Source organism: Sorex araneus, chromosome 11 (genome assembly GCF_027595985.1).
Source record: "Sorex araneus isolate mSorAra2 chromosome 11, mSorAra2.pri, whole genome shotgun sequence".
Lineage (NCBI taxonomy): Eukaryota > Metazoa > Chordata > Mammalia > Eulipotyphla > Soricidae > Sorex > Sorex araneus.
The window spans coordinates 56,696,215-56,712,392 of NC_073312.1; the positions used below are offsets into that span (position 1 = coordinate 56,696,215).

General features: G+C 33.2%; 1 protein-coding gene across 1 annotated transcript in view; it reads right to left on the minus strand.

The window, feature by feature from the left end:
• Window positions 1-15,549, minus strand: part of PCDH15 (protocadherin related 15) — a 1,456,321-nt gene extending 1,440,772 nt beyond the window's left edge. The window contains exon 1 of the mRNA XM_055118856.1: window positions 15,432-15,549. The gene's annotated coding sequence lies outside the window, so the exon portion shown is untranslated. The remainder of the gene's footprint in view (window positions 1-15,431) is intronic.
• Window positions 15,550-16,178: the final 629 nt, after the last annotated feature.

Consider the following 16,178-nt stretch of genomic DNA (forward strand, 5'->3'; position numbering starts at 1 on the left):
TTATTAATGGAGGGATATATTTTTAACTTCTAATCACAAATATAAGTTTTTATATGTATTTATAAAATATATCTAGAAGTATGAGACAGTGGATACCTACATATTATAAAGAAGATACACTATTTGGCCATATTCAGACAAAGTATTATTATTATCACCAGTCATATCAAACATTGGGAAAGAAAATTTTAGAAGATTACTAACATTGAATTCTCTGAAGCAGGTTTTTACCAAAACTTTAGAAATTATTACCTAAAATTAATAATATATACATACCTATATACATATGTGTATCATATGTATATAGGTATGTATATAAGTATATATGTGTAATGGGTATATATATGCATACATATTAAATATTTGTATTTATTCAATATACTATATAATATGCAAACAATATTTGAATAATTTTCCTTATGCCTATTTCTATATATTTCATAATTGGTTCTCAGAGGTAAACATTGAAATATGATATGATGATAAAGAGTTATTATGTATATTAAACATACAAAGAGACTATCATTTCACATTACTATAACCTAAATGATGTTTGTTGATATAAAAGAACACTGCAATTGATGACAAGAGGTTCAGAACTCAATGGCAACTCCAGAAATTCTGGATGAGTAAGAGTTTGTGAAGGCAATTTTCAAACTACCTTTTGAAAAAAAATTTTAATATATATATATGTATTTTGTATCTGTATATAGGGAAATAAACTGCCTTAATAGCTTCACAACTTCTTAATAAATATTTTATATATATAAGTATGACACATTAAATATATATGGTGATATAATTATCATATATATCATGATATAAGGAAAAGAAGCAATCAGTATAGTATAATTAAATATTATTAACATTTACTGTTCAGGTTTTTATATGTCCTTTGCTGGAATCAATCATGAAATAAAAAACATTTTATGTATAAATGTATTATTTATTATCATTAATATTTAGGCTAGATATATGCTGTCCAAAATAGAGTATATTTAAGATTAATAGCTATGAGAATTTTCCATAATTTTAATTAAGCTATCTTCATTTGAATAGTATGCCTATACTCAAGCACATATATAAAGTAAATAATTTGTGCAATAAAAATAGCAGTTTAAACTATAAACAATCTCACCATTCATGTGTAGAATTGTTCTGAGAAATCATTGATTTGTAAAAGTTTGATTTTAAAAATAGACATCCATAATGTACATGAAGAAGAAACAATTCTGTAAAAATACTTAAGCTATAATAATGAGGAAATAAACAACATTCAAATAGTAGGCAAAATAAAATTTGTTCTTCAAATATTACCCAACTTACTCTGAAAAAAGTCTAGCACTACCGCTGGACTATTAAGACCAAAAGTAAACAAACAAAATCCTAGCTCGCACTTATCACTGGGAGATTTCATGGCTGACTTCACATCATGGGGAAGTTGCAAGCACTAAATTAAAAGCTGGAAGGTCAAAACATCAATATCAAGGGAGCACCCAAAATAAGGAAAAAGTAGTTCAAATTTGTTTAACAAGATGATGTTTTCAAACTAATCTTAATTTATTCATAAGAGGACCATTGCACTTGTTCTTTTTAAAAGGAAACTTCTTAATTGGAACTAAATCATTCATTATTCACTGTGATACAGGTTTTATACCCTTAGGTTCCATGTGATTTTTCACATGTCAGCTGAGAAAAGGGGGGAAAAGCTATTATAATGACTTAGCTTGGCTTTGACTCACTGGTTTTTATCTCACTTTAACTTCCAATCTCAGTTACAAATGGTGTTAAAGCTGGGGAAATAGCGTTTTTGGTAGATGGTAAAGGATAAGTACAAGTCATTTCAAGTTGCTGAAGCTTTCATTAAATAAAGCAATCTATTTCAAATCCTAAAGCTATTCAAATGAAGGACTAAGACTTCTATTGTATTTACTTAAGAGCTTAAAAAGTACTGTTCAGAATCCAGCAGTCAACCTACTGAATGATGTGATTAGACCTTTATTTTGACAGTGCTCACAGACAAGTCAATTATACCTTCAGTTAAACTTACATGTCATCAAAATTTCTAATAAACTGTTTAATGTTTATAGGTGGCAGCAACCCTCAGACTAAACAACTTGTTAGATTTCTGTTATACTGGCCTCTCAGTGGAACATTTATGCATTTGGCTAATGCACCTAAGTTTGATATGAAATATTAATTAAAAGAAGTAGAACTGTACTTACAGAGATCATGCAAATTTTCAAAACATATTGATATTATTAAAGTGCAATTTTTTGGGGGGGTCACACCCAGCAATGCACAGGGATTACTCCTGGCTCATGCACTCAGGAATTACTTCTGGAGGTGTTCAGGGGACCATGTGGGATGCTGGGAATTGAACCCAGGTTGGCCTTGTACAAAGCAAATGCCCTACCTGCTGTGCTCTCACTCCAACCCCAAAAGTGCAATTTTTTAATCAAATAATGTCAAAATAACATTTTGACATTATTTAAAGAATATACTTTTTGCAATTTTTTAATTTTGATTTAAAAATGCAATTTTTAATCAAATAATGTCAAAATAACATTTTGACATTATTTAAAGAATACACTTTTTTTTCATTTGGAACTGAAATTCAAAAATTTTAAAAGACTTATCTAAGACTAAATAACATAAGAAAAGTCAAAACTTAACACTGAATCCAAACCCTTCACTTTAATTTTTTTAGTTTTATTTCTATCAAAATGTTTCTGGAAAAATGTTTTTGGTAAAAACTAAACATAACTTATACATCATAAATAACAAAAGTCAGACAGCTATATATAGTCATATGAATTAATGTTGCATGTAGTCCTATTTTAAAAAACCATATGTTCTAAAAAACATTCCTTATTACTCCTATAATAGTGAAGTTAGAGGACTGACCTAAAAATTTCAAAGTATAGTCTGACTCTAAGTGAGCGACATACACAAGGGTCTTTGTTTAACTTCTGAAACCAACATCTGTCAAACCAACATCTCATTCAAACTCATTTAAGCTAAATAGCAGAATGGTACCAAAGACAAAAACATATTTTAAATAAAGTCAGAAATCTTGGAGTTTCAATCCAAATCTTCCTATCCATGTCTATGCAATCAAATGCATTGATGTATATTACTTAATGATGTTATGGTCAAGGAAAGACCACATGTACAATAGTGGTCTCAATAGGCTACACAATATATAGTCTGCCCTAAGTAAAGTAATCCACTATGCCACCAAGGTTTGTGCATATTCTTTCATTCATGGAATGATGAAAGCAGCTAATGATACATTTCTCAGTACACATACATTCTGTTAAAATCAATATGACTCTAATCCACTTACAATTTTTTCAGCGTTGATTTTATAAACCACCATGAACCCCATATGATTCCATTGAATCTAAATATTCATACTTGACACACTAAAATCACCATGTAAATTTCATTACTAAATAATGATAAAGTGATGCTCTCAAGCTGTCACTTCACAGTGTTTTTTCTCCCCAGAATTATAGAATCCCTTAGTGGTTTCCTTTTGCTTCAGAAATCCTGACCTGTGCCAGAGAGATGATACTGTGGTTAAGGAACTATGGACTACATGGTCTGGGACTACCACTGGGAATTTTCACCCCCGAAACTCCAAAACCACCACTACCACCAAAAAAAAAAAAAAACAGAAAACGAAAAAACAGAAGTCTAAATCTTTAACACATTACTTTCTACTATGAGCTCCAAGTAAAGATTATTCATAGCTCAATTATTTAAAACTTTTGAGGGGAGTTTATGATTCTGTAATCATCTTTTGGCTACCCTCTTGGTTCCTAGTCATCTAAATTTTCTCATCAGGTTACTTAAGCCTGTTAGATGCAGAATCAGAAAAAAAAAAGCATATTTAGAATATTTCCCATTTTTATATTTAGGAATATATACACATCTTATCATGTGTGAATCACAATCATTCATTTCAAACATTCAACTTAAAAATAAGTATACTCTATATTAAATAATAATGCACCATTTGCCTTATACCTAAAAGATTTACGAAAAAATATATGAACCTAGAACAATATTTTTAATAATGGTAACTATTATCCCTCTTTATCCTCCTACTTTTCTGGTATGCAGTTATGTATCTTGAATTAGTTGACAAAACAAATTATTTTAGTTTTCTTAAATCTCCCTTGTAAAGTCCTAACTCCATTAATTTAAAGCAGAAGAGAAGAAATACATTATTTGACGAACAACTGCTAATGCAAAATTTAACTATTATTGACATAAATCACATCAGGGTCTCTAATATATTTATATTTTAATAGGTTTCAGAAATAAAAAATGAAGAAGAAAATTTATGAAGGTGGGTGGCACAGAGAGATACAAAAAACAGGTAAGGCACTAGCCTTGCACATGGCCCACAAAGGTTTCATATCTAGCACCCCTTGAGGGCACCAGAAATGAATGCTGAACACAAAGTCAGGAAAAAGCCCTGAGAACAGAATCAGAAGTAATCCCTTATTACAATTAAAACACAATTTTTTTCAAAATTATCCAAACCTTGTTTCAAATTTGAAGCTCTGTTAAGAAGTATGTAGTAAACTCAGTCCAACAACAGTCGTTACTTAAAATAGGGATGTATATTTTTTCTAGACTTATCTAAAACTAGTGAGCAATAGAAAGACCCATTTTTTTTTCAGATACATGCATCAGTTTTACAGCAGCACTCTCAGTGACACAGTAAAGCATAAAAATAGCCTGTCTTATAGGAAGAAACGCTAAGTAAGTATCCCAATACTTAATAGAAGGAATTTATTCTACTGTTTAAAATGCATGGATGATAACACAAAACTTAAAAACATTTTCATTAGACACTTTCATACTAATAATATCTTCCATTACAGATATGGCCTATAGCAAATAATTTTTAAAACTCTTCTTGAAAAAGAATACATAAAACTTGTAGCATCTATGGTATGAATTAGAATAATATTTGGAGAAATGATAACTTACACTGATCTTAAAAGTTTGGAAACATTATTTTTGCTATGGTGGTTTGGTTACTTGACTATGTGCATCTCAGTTACTGTTAAATAATTGAAAATTCACATTGTTTCTAATAACTGTATGGGAATTATATATTTTAAATCAAATGTTAATGAGATATAAAGAAATTGTACTTCATTTATATTTAGTTTGATAATCAAGAATATTTGTTGACATATTACTTGTTAATAGATAAGATTAAACTTGGGTCTCAGTGACAGGTATGACAAGTACAGCGCGTGCCTTACATGTGGCCAACATGTGTATGATCCCTATGTGCCTATGGTGTCACATGCCCACCAGGAATGATCCCTGAGCCCAGAGCAGAAGTAAACCCTGAGCACTGCCAGGTATGGCACCAAACCAAACTTTTACAAAATAGATGTGATCAACAGAAAAAGACACCAAATAAAAATAACAGAAAATTAAATTACTCAATGAGGATTATTATATAATTGGCTAATTATTTGGAAAACCATTTAAAATGTCAGATCCCTATAAGCAATTTACATTATAATTTTTTAAATTATAATTTGTATATATTTAATATACAATATAATATATAATGTACAATATAATTTGTATATAATTAAATTATAATTTAAATTGTAATTAAATTATAGATGTAACTAAATTAAAAATAAATTTAAAAATAAAAGATAAAGTCAAGAATTCAGACTGTCACTGTCACTGTCACTGTCATCCCGTTGCTCATCGATTTGCTCGAGTGGGCACCACTAATGTCTCCATTGTAAGACTTGTTGTTACTGTTTTTGGCATATTGAATATGCCACGGGTAGCTTGCCAGGCTCTGCCATGCGGGCGAGATACTCTTGGTAGCTTGCCGGGCTCTCTGAGAGGGCAGAGGAATCAAAACTGGGTTCGGACAATGGAAATATTCCTCTAAAAGCTATAAGACCGAAATGATAAAAAATATTTATGTATTTTACATAGATATTCAAACAATATATTCAAATACACTATCAAAATTTTAAAATGCCAAATTGTAAAAAGTAGCAATATAAAAAAAAGAAAAAAAAAGAAAAAAAAAGTAGCAATAAGTGAAATAAGTCATATAATATACATATAACATATATAGAATCTATGTAATGTTATAAAATGAATCATATGATTGAGGTCCTAGTTTAAATTTGCAGAAACATACAAACACACCTACACACATACACCACATGTATTAAATAACTATAGAATAGGAAAATAAGTTACTGAAGATGTAAATTAATTCCTTTCTTATTCTTTATCTTTTTTCTCAATATCACCTCGGTATGTGCAGCTTACCTACGTGGTACTGAGTTTTAAACACATAGCTTCATGTAACTACGCAAGTGCTTTAAGCCACAAATCCACTTCCAGTATCATTCCTTGATACGGTACCTATAATAACCCAAGTATTTTATAACCAGAAAAGTCTGTATCACTGTCATCCCATTGCTCATCAATTTGCTCGTGCAGGCTAACTAAAGGTGTTTATAATACATATAATATACATATGAAATATTTGAAATATTTGAATATAAAAAACAGTGCTACATTAAAACAGGGATAGATATCAACACTTAAAGTGATAATAACTTACTCACCAGCCTGAAAATATTTAATTTACTCAGAAGCCCTGTGTAGGTAAACTAGTCTGTAATCTCTTCTCTCTTTCAGTCCATCATTACCTAAACAAAGTTACTGCCCTATTCCTGAACTTTTCTTAGTTTAAAGAAGCAGGAAATTTTGAAATTCTTTAAATTGAAACTACTGACACAAAGTTTTTTGTTTGTTTTATTTTGGGTTTTTTTGGTGTTTTTTTTTTTTTGGCTTTTTGGGTCACAACCAGCGATGCTCAGGGGTTACTTCTGGCTCTGCACTCAGGAGTTACTCCTGGCAGTGCTCAGGGGACAATATGGGATGCTGGGGATCAAACCCGGGTCGTCCAAATACAAGGCAAATGCCCTACCCGCTGTGCTATTGCTCCAGCCCCACAAAGTTATTTTTCAAAATTACTTAACACTGACAAAATATACATCATTAGTTCAAATTCAACTTGATACCAACTTACAAAATTAGATTAGTGAATTCCCATGCATTAGAAGAAACAATTATGTGGTAAAAATATTGGCATAACAACATTCACTGTATATTTGTGAGTCAAAAGAGCAGTCACTTTTTACTAAAATCCAAAGCACGGTTAACAAAGTATAGGAAACTATACTTGATGCCTTTCAAAGATATAATAGAGGGTATATATATTTCTGTATGTTTACAGTTTTTTTCTCTTGGGATATGTTATCCTGAAATTGGATAAAAGTAACATTTTGAGTGATACAAAATTTGTCCCTAGAAGGAAGTTGTATGCAATAAAATATTACATAGGAGTCAACCAGAAAATTGCTATCAGAGCCTGCGAACAGAGTGACCTATATCACAGGATAGTACCTTATTGATGGCGTTGTGGACAGAAGTAATTTGAAAATTTATAGCTTGTAGCTAATGAAGTTCCTGTGAGAAAACAGGTGAGAATGCAGAATAGTAGTATTGCATTTATGAGAAATTGCAAAGAGGAGATAATCTTGGAAATAAATTGCCAGTTTGTAAGAAGGAATGACTTGGAATATATTCCACAAAAGTCTTGTGTCTAAATTTCCTTTTCTATAGTTTTTTTGCTTTAAAAGTTAGAATGTGTAGCATCTTGGACTATTTCATATTAATCATTACATATGGGTTAGAAAAGTTGATTCTACTTGTTGGTTATAGATCAAAAGATAGTATTACCTAGATCATTTTTACTACAGAACACTCATACCAATAATAATAATTCTGTCAAAAATGTATAATCACTACAATTACTCCAAGTAATAGAAGATGCTAAAGTAAAAGTAGCATATTTAGTCAAGTTCAATAATGGACTTGTGTCTTTATTTCAACAAACTTCAAAAAAGCAGATGAGCTACTTCTGTAGACTTTTAAATGTGAGCATAATCTGATCATCAGATGTCCCACTGACATATCAAGAGAGTTTCATGGCAGGGAAATCAATCACTATACTTACATGCTCTAACAATTAATACGTGCATATTCAGATAAATGGAATTTAGTTCAGATTGTATTAGTGAGGAAATTATCTAGTAATTTCCCTGTGCTTTTCTCTCTGTTCTTTTTTTTTTTTAATTATCTAAGAGTGATCATTTAAATTGCAAAAGTTCTGATAATAAAACTTCAGTTGAGAATAGTAGGGGGGGTATTTCCTTGACTGCATATTTGAGACTGAAGACATAACCTGCAGGACAAATCTCTCTTCCATAATGATCTGCTTTTAGAACTTGCAACAATTCTAAGACTTTGTTTTTCATTTAAAGTTTTAAGTTAATTTTAACTCTAACTTCTAATCAATGCTTCTGAGTAGTAAAGGAGCCTGAAGGCCACTGTTTTGTTCAGAAAAAAAAAAAAGAAAAAGAAAAAGGCATGTAACTCCTCTAAATGCAATTATAATTAAATCAGGAAAGAGATTGCACACAAAATACAATTATTTTTAATAACTGTGCTTTCATTTCAGATTATGTCCAACAAGTATAACAATGCAGAATAAATACAATTCCAGAAAAATACAGGTTGCTTTTCAAACTGAATTTCTTTTTTTTATTGTAGTTAATCGAAGTGCAAGAAATGCTTAATACCTGTAAACCTGTTTCTAAACTGATAAATCTGTTAAATTTTAATTACCCGATTTTATACTTATTCATTGATATTTTTCACTAGCCTAGAAGAAAGAAAATAGGGGCCATAGAAATAGTACAGCAGGTAAGGCATGTGTGCCTTATGTGCAGCCTACCAGGGTTTGATCCCCAACATACCAAGTGGTTCCCTGAGCACCACCAGAAGTGACTCCTAAGCACAGAGATCTCCCACGAGAGAGAGAGAGAGAGAGAGAGAGAGAGAGAGAGTGAGAGAGAGAGAGAAAGAGAGAAGACAGGGACAGAGACAGAGACAGAGAGACAGAGACAAGACAAAGAGAAAACAACTATTTGGAGTATCACATTTCAATATTTGCAATGTAAAAATTAAGCAGAACATTTTAAATAAACCAGTACAACATTTCTTAAAAAAAAAGTAGAGGAGGATACACAGAGTATTAAGTTTCTAAATTCATTGCAAGGTCAAAGCTAATGTATAATTTAATATAGAAATTAAAAATACTATTTTAATTGTATTTTCATAATTCAACAGTGCACTTAAAAAATTAAACTGTATAAAGTATAATGCAAATACTGACATCAGCTCATCTTTATACATACATTTTTGTAGCTAAAGATCCTTTAACAATTAAAATTTTTAATATTTATAAGCGTATTTAAAAGAGTATTTTTGGAGATGTTAATTTAATGTATAATGCATTACCTAAAGATTGCCTTGAATAATCTAGTGTTACCCTTACAAAATTATTTTTAAGTGGTAGATCTATTAAATAATTGAAATATTAATTCACACTGTTGAATACCACTGTACCTCTTCATGTATATTGAAACTATTAAATCTATATAGTATAAATAAGGAGTTGACTATCATTTGATTTATGTGTTTTAGCAATAAAAGTATAAGACCTAGTATATTATATATTTTAATTTATGCTTAGTGGATTATTATTCTATTAAAAATGTTTTTACAAAGGAATTTTGAATCACACAATTGGATTGAATTGCTGATTTTGCTGATTAATTATTCAGAAAATCTTGACCTTGGTACAATGGGAAAGGATATCTGAGTGAAAAATAGTAAGTACAGAAACTATAATAAAATATTCAGTGAATTGATGAGATAATTCTGATTTGATCATATATGTGTAAATACATGATTTACTCATTGTTTGAATTGTATTAGAAAAAGAAATGTATTTAAAACAATGTATTAGAAAATAATTTTGAAAAGCTCCTTTTACATCCTTCACAGTTAAATATTTAAGTGAAGGCAGAATTACACTTCCTTTTCCTTCAATTCTGAAGGAAATTCCAAACTAAAAAAATTAGTGAGCATTTAAGTGAGGTATTCAAATCTGAAAATTGTAGAAAAGTTAGAAAATACAGCATCACGTAAATCATTTCTAATGTTTTATTCATCTTTAAAACAGAAGCCAATATATCTGTTTTACTCTATTTTATGCAGTTGTAGGATGTAGTCCAGAAGCATTTCAGTATGAATGTTTTTATATAAATTATGTGGTTTACTAACAACAGTCAGTTTGCATTATACATAACCAATGCAATATAATTCTTGCAAGAGAATTATGTTACAGATTTAAGAACTAAGTAAAAATAACAATTACTTTTTTAGTCAGGAGTCTTTTAGTTGAGTCTTATAAAACAATGTCTCAAATTTTCTGGAAAAAATTCTTCAAGAAAAGGCAGACAGATTGCCTCTGTCTACTTCCCAACATTTATCAACTGGAACCTGTGCACTGATTTCTCTTGCCACTTGGATTTATTCTTTGTGCCATGATTCTATCTTCTATCTGAGACCACTCATAAAACTTTCCAATGTAAAACATAAAAGGCAGAGGACTGAATTCATAGTCTACTATTCTGATGTGTCTTCAGTCCTTACATTTTACGTACTGGTCCCTAGATATATAAATGATAATTTTCCTGTATTCTTGACTAAAGTTTAATACTCAAGCTCCTGTCTCTTATGTGTACTGAAAATTTTTAGATAAGTTCTTAGACTCAAGTCATGAGATACAAAGTGGCAGAGACTGACAAGGTTGAATTTAATCCCGAAGATAAACTGGCCTCAAATACATACACTATTGACTTCTGAGGCTAACTTCTAGGACTTCTCCCCCCGCCCCCCCGCCGTAAGGAACTGGAAAATCCAAGCTGGAAATAAGTGCCAGGATTGGTCTTCTACATCCACTTCTAAAATGTGACCTTTTAAGGGTTCTTCTCATGCAAAATCAAGTGATAATTGTAGGAGAGGACTCATTTTGATTTTAGGAACACATAACAGAAACAAGAACAACATTGTAATTAGTGAAGACAGAAAGAAAGAAAAAGAAAGGATGAAAGGAAATAAGAGGGATAAAAGAAGAGAAAGGAAAAAAGAGGAAGGAAGGAAGGAAGGACGGAAGGAAGGAAGGAAGGAAGGAAGGAAGGAAGGAAGGAAGGAAGGAAGGAAGGAAGGAAGGAAGGAAGGAAGGAAGGGCGGGAGGGAGGAAGGAAGGAAGGGCGGGAGGGAGGGAGGGAGGGAGGCAAAGGAAAAATGAAAAGTAATGAAAGAGCAAGATAATAAATGCATATAAACATATACACAATATAATGCATATAGAGAGAGATGGATATAAATGAGCATGTGTGGTAGCACTTTAAGAGATATGCTGGAGAGAGGATGCAATTTTTATTAAAAGAGAGGGGAAAAATTAAGCTTCTAGAATCTCTATTGGATACAGTGTAATTATTTTTAAAAAATAACTTTGCAATAATAGACCCTGAATGATGTAACTAGAATATTAGTTTTTGTAAATATTCTAAATTTTATTACATTTATAAACTTTAATGTTTCCATTGGTAAAGATGTAAAGATTTGCAAGGTAAAATTATGCAAAATTTTATTCATCACAATAGTGCCACCATGTGGGCCACACTCATCCAATGGGGACAGGAGTTATGTGATGAAAAAAAAAGCTTCTAGAAAATCTAACAAAATTGTACATAATTTTATGAACCTTTTTGCTCAGTGATATCATAATTGTACAGAAAATCTTTAATAGATGCCAGAATCTGGTATAATATTGTACTACAGATATATCAATTAAAGGCTACATGATTGGAGTTAATATAAAACTAGCACAATGAGAGAGGGCAGAGAGATAGTACAGTTTCAGGGCTCTTGCCTTGCATGCTGTCAACCCAGGTTTGATGCCCCAAACCCACGTGGTCTGTCATGCCTGCCATCAGTGAACCCTGAGTGCAGAGCCAGAAATAACTTGTGATGACAGACAATGGTGGCCAAAAAAACCAAGCAACCAACCAACCGACCGACAAACAAACGAATAAATAAATAACCCTAACAAATTTTTCCTAATTTACATTTACACTTCTAGGATTAAACTACTTTTGTGATTTCTTTCTCAGGTGTTCCACTTCTTAGGATGGCATCAATCAAATATCTAAAGAGGTTTCAGAAGTTTCAACAAAAAACAATACTCAATTCATGCATGTAATTGCTTCACACTAAGTCATGTTTTACTTCAGAAGTCATATTTTACTAAAACATGCATATTGCATGTAAAAAACAAAAATGTACATAGTATAATATGCACATAGTATAACATGAAATATAATTTTAGTATAGTATAACATAGAACTATCCAGTTGAGTAGTGTTTTGCTTTATGAGAAATAGTTTAATTTGGGAAATAAAGGGAGCAAAGAGCTACTCCAAATATGGAATACCCCAAAATGGGATGCTTGAATAAAGTGTTGTTGTTAATAAACAAAAACATGTTCTTTTCTATAAAACTGTACTCTTTTATGAAAATGACTTAAGTGACAGAAAGACAGTAGATGCCATCATACTATAGGAAAAAAAGTGCTCTGTATAAGTAGTACTAAGCAAGGCAATATTATAATAAAAGGGGAGCACAACTCTAATACCAAAATATCAATTAATTCACACTTTTTGAAGACCATGACAATAAATATCCAACCTCCTTTGACTGGAAAGAATGAAGAAAATTAAAAACTGCATGGAAATGTCACTTGCCAAAAACAAATTATTAAAATGACAAATCTTATCATTGCATATAGGATTAGAATTTGATCAATCATTTATTTCACTTTAATGTCACCTTTGTGAAGTTTTCACTCACGGAAATGAAGAATAGTAGAAAAAATAAGTGTAGAAATTTTATGTTTATTTATCTTTGTGTCATTTTATGTAAATGACATGAATTATTTTGCATTTCTAAGAAAAATATAAATAAGTGTGTGGATTAAAATGATTAGCATTTAAAAAATTGTCCTCCTTCCAATGAGAAATGTTTCCTAAAAGCTGTCTTCTAATCAAAGCCATCAGCATACTGATTTTTCTTTTAATATACGATCTTAATAATAATGAAATGTTTTTATAACCTCAATATCAGTGTCTCCTAGTTTAATATTAAATTGTTACAAACCAGAGTTTTAAATATAAAATGGATAGAACTATGATATTTAAGAATAACTAAATCCAAAGAGGGCAATTCTGAAAATATAATGGCACTAATAATAGAAAATTGGTGAATTCACAAAGATAAATACCATAGAAAGTTTTTATATTAACATCCTTATATGATGCCCCCATCAATAACAAATCCATTAACACTAAAGCCTGTATTTTTCACTGGTTAAATACTTTCACTGGGAGAACTGGAATTACCCATAAAGTTAAACATGCAATTAACTGGATTCTCTTGAAGGAATTTCTCCTGCTTAAGAATCATAAGTCTCAATCTTAATCCTAATGCTTTCTGATGCACTGAAATTAGAGAAAAGCTGTTTTTGTCCTATGTCTGAGTAGTTTATTTGAAAGTCAGTAATTACAAGTGAGAGCTGTTTACTTTGGTGAGAGACAGGGGGTTTGAGTCGTTTTATAGCATTTTTCAAGCAAAGACTGTTCTTTGAGATATTAATTGCTCATGCAAATCTAGGATAAAACTAATTTCTACTGGAGACTTCTCATCTTCTTCGAACATGCACAACTCAAGCTTCCATTTATTTCTTCTCTTTCATAGTGCCCCATTTCTCCTGAAGTATCCTCTTAACTTCATATTGCTATCTCCACTATGTACTCTATTATTCTCTTATGTACCTAACTACCCCACTGAACAACCAAACCTAGATTGCTTAGCAGTTTGCCTGGGCACATTCCTTATCTCCCAAAAGAAAAAAAAGTTACATAAAATTTACTGTTTAAGTACTGACTCATTTCATTATGAGGCGATACCAACTTGGAACTGCCTTCTGAGGAAGAATACATGAGTGGCAATAGTGATTGCATAAAGGAGCATAAGGTCCACAGATGAAGCTACAAGTTGAAGGGCTAAAAGAATATTGGAGAAGGGTGAATATACAGATGGAGAGGTAGGAAATTAAGAAGTTCTAGATTCCACTAGTTGCAGATTTTACGAAGAATATTTTGCAGTGGAGAGATGGTAATGCTTGATGAGGCCACATCTTGGACCTTCTCTTTCTCAGCTTTATAAAACATCTTTATATCGACAGCACACATATATGAGAGAATGAATAAACCCATTCAAATTATTCTATTTCCATAAATGATACTGGAAATGAAATGATACAGAGACTTTCCACAGAGCCAAGTACTGCAAGCCTAGAATACTAACTGGTTCATTTATTTCACTGATTATCATATGTAGATATGAAATCCCAAGCACAGATTTTCAATAAACTACCCTCTAAAAGTTAAACTTGCCTTTCTGTTTTCATCTCTGCATCTGTATTCTTGCCACAAAAATTTTATATTGATTTCAAAAAGTATTTCCCATAGTCCAAAAATATCATTTGCCCCAAATCAAGAACTGTTTCTGTCATCTTATGCAAGTGCTGTCATTAACTAACAATGCAACTGTAGGGATCAATTACATACTATATGCATTATATTACCAGGTTGATTGCACATAAGATATTAGTTCAATTTTACCCCAAAATTACCCTTTTTGACTAAAAATGATCAGTTAGTTGAATAAAATGTTCATAAAAGGCTAGAAACACTATTTTTTTCTGTATTATTCCTACAGATTGCCAAAGTGTTCTATTCTCTACACTCTCAGTGCTTTGTTACACGGCCAGGATAAATGGGGGGGGGGGCTACAATGTCATTGATATCTTGCACTTTAAGAAAGAAGTGCATTGTACATACAATAAAAGCTGCCAAGTCTTCAAGGAGGGCATCTCGGCATTACTAAAACTTGCATGAGGAAAACTTTTGGGGGGGAAATGAAGGTGATGGATGAGCTGCTATTGCAGTTGTATTTGACACTGACATTTATTTCCCATAATTCTTGTCCACAAGGAAACACATCCTTTAAGAAACTGAATTAAATCAAGTTGGACCTTCTTAGAATCTGCAAGCTAACAACTTCCCAGGGAAGCTCTCCCCAACACGATCAGATCTACAGAGCAAGGTACTAGGGCAGTGCGCGGTGGAAGGCAGTTCCACCTTGAGGGTGCTGGAAATCTGGTTTCCCGTGAGCCTGAATCCAAAAAGGAGAGGGTGCGAAGGGGATCCGGAGAGGGGGTAGTGGGGACAGAGAGGTCTCTGCTCCAAGGAAACCAGACACCCGTTTGGAATCCCGGCAAGCTGCAGATTCGATCCCACCCCCCTGCCTACCTCCAGACTCCAGTAAGCAGCCGCAGGCGTCCTCCCCTTGGCTCCTTCCGCAGCAGCGGGCACAGATCCGGACGAGCCAGGAGGCTGGGTCCCGCAGAGCGCTCGTGCCAAGCGCTTCGTTCCGCTAGTTAATCAGACGGGCCAAAGAGCCAGAGACGCACAGGCGGGATGGTGATTGAAATCCTGTCTCGGGCACCAGCTTCCCGGAAGGCTCCTCTTCGGTGGTCCCTGCACCCAGCTCTTTCGGCCGGCCGGGGGTTCCGCACGGAGCACCCCCCGCCAGCTGCAGCTCCTCGCCTTTCCGCTCCGCCCGATCACTCCAGTCCGCGCTCCTGCCACCGCGCTGCTCACCCGCTCTCCGCTCCGCGGCACGGCGAGGAGGCCGGGCCGAGCCGCGAGCGGGCGGAGGGAGGTGGTGAGGACGGATTAAACCGAAGAGATTCTTCCGGAGAGACAGAAAAACTTTGATGTTAGAACCGCACGCACCACGGCGGAGAAGGAACCAAACAAGTTGCAGGTGCGGGGGCGGGGAGAACCTGAGAAGAGAAAAAAATCACATACACACGCGCGCACGCACACACACACACACACACACACACACACACACACTCACACACACCGTCCCCCGCCCCCAAGATCAGGGGGAGGGATGCTCCTGGCTCCTTGAGCGATCCCCTCCCCAAGCACCTCGTAATCTCTGCTCTTCGAGTCCACGGGAACAGCACAGGGCTCGGGAAGCCAGGGGTT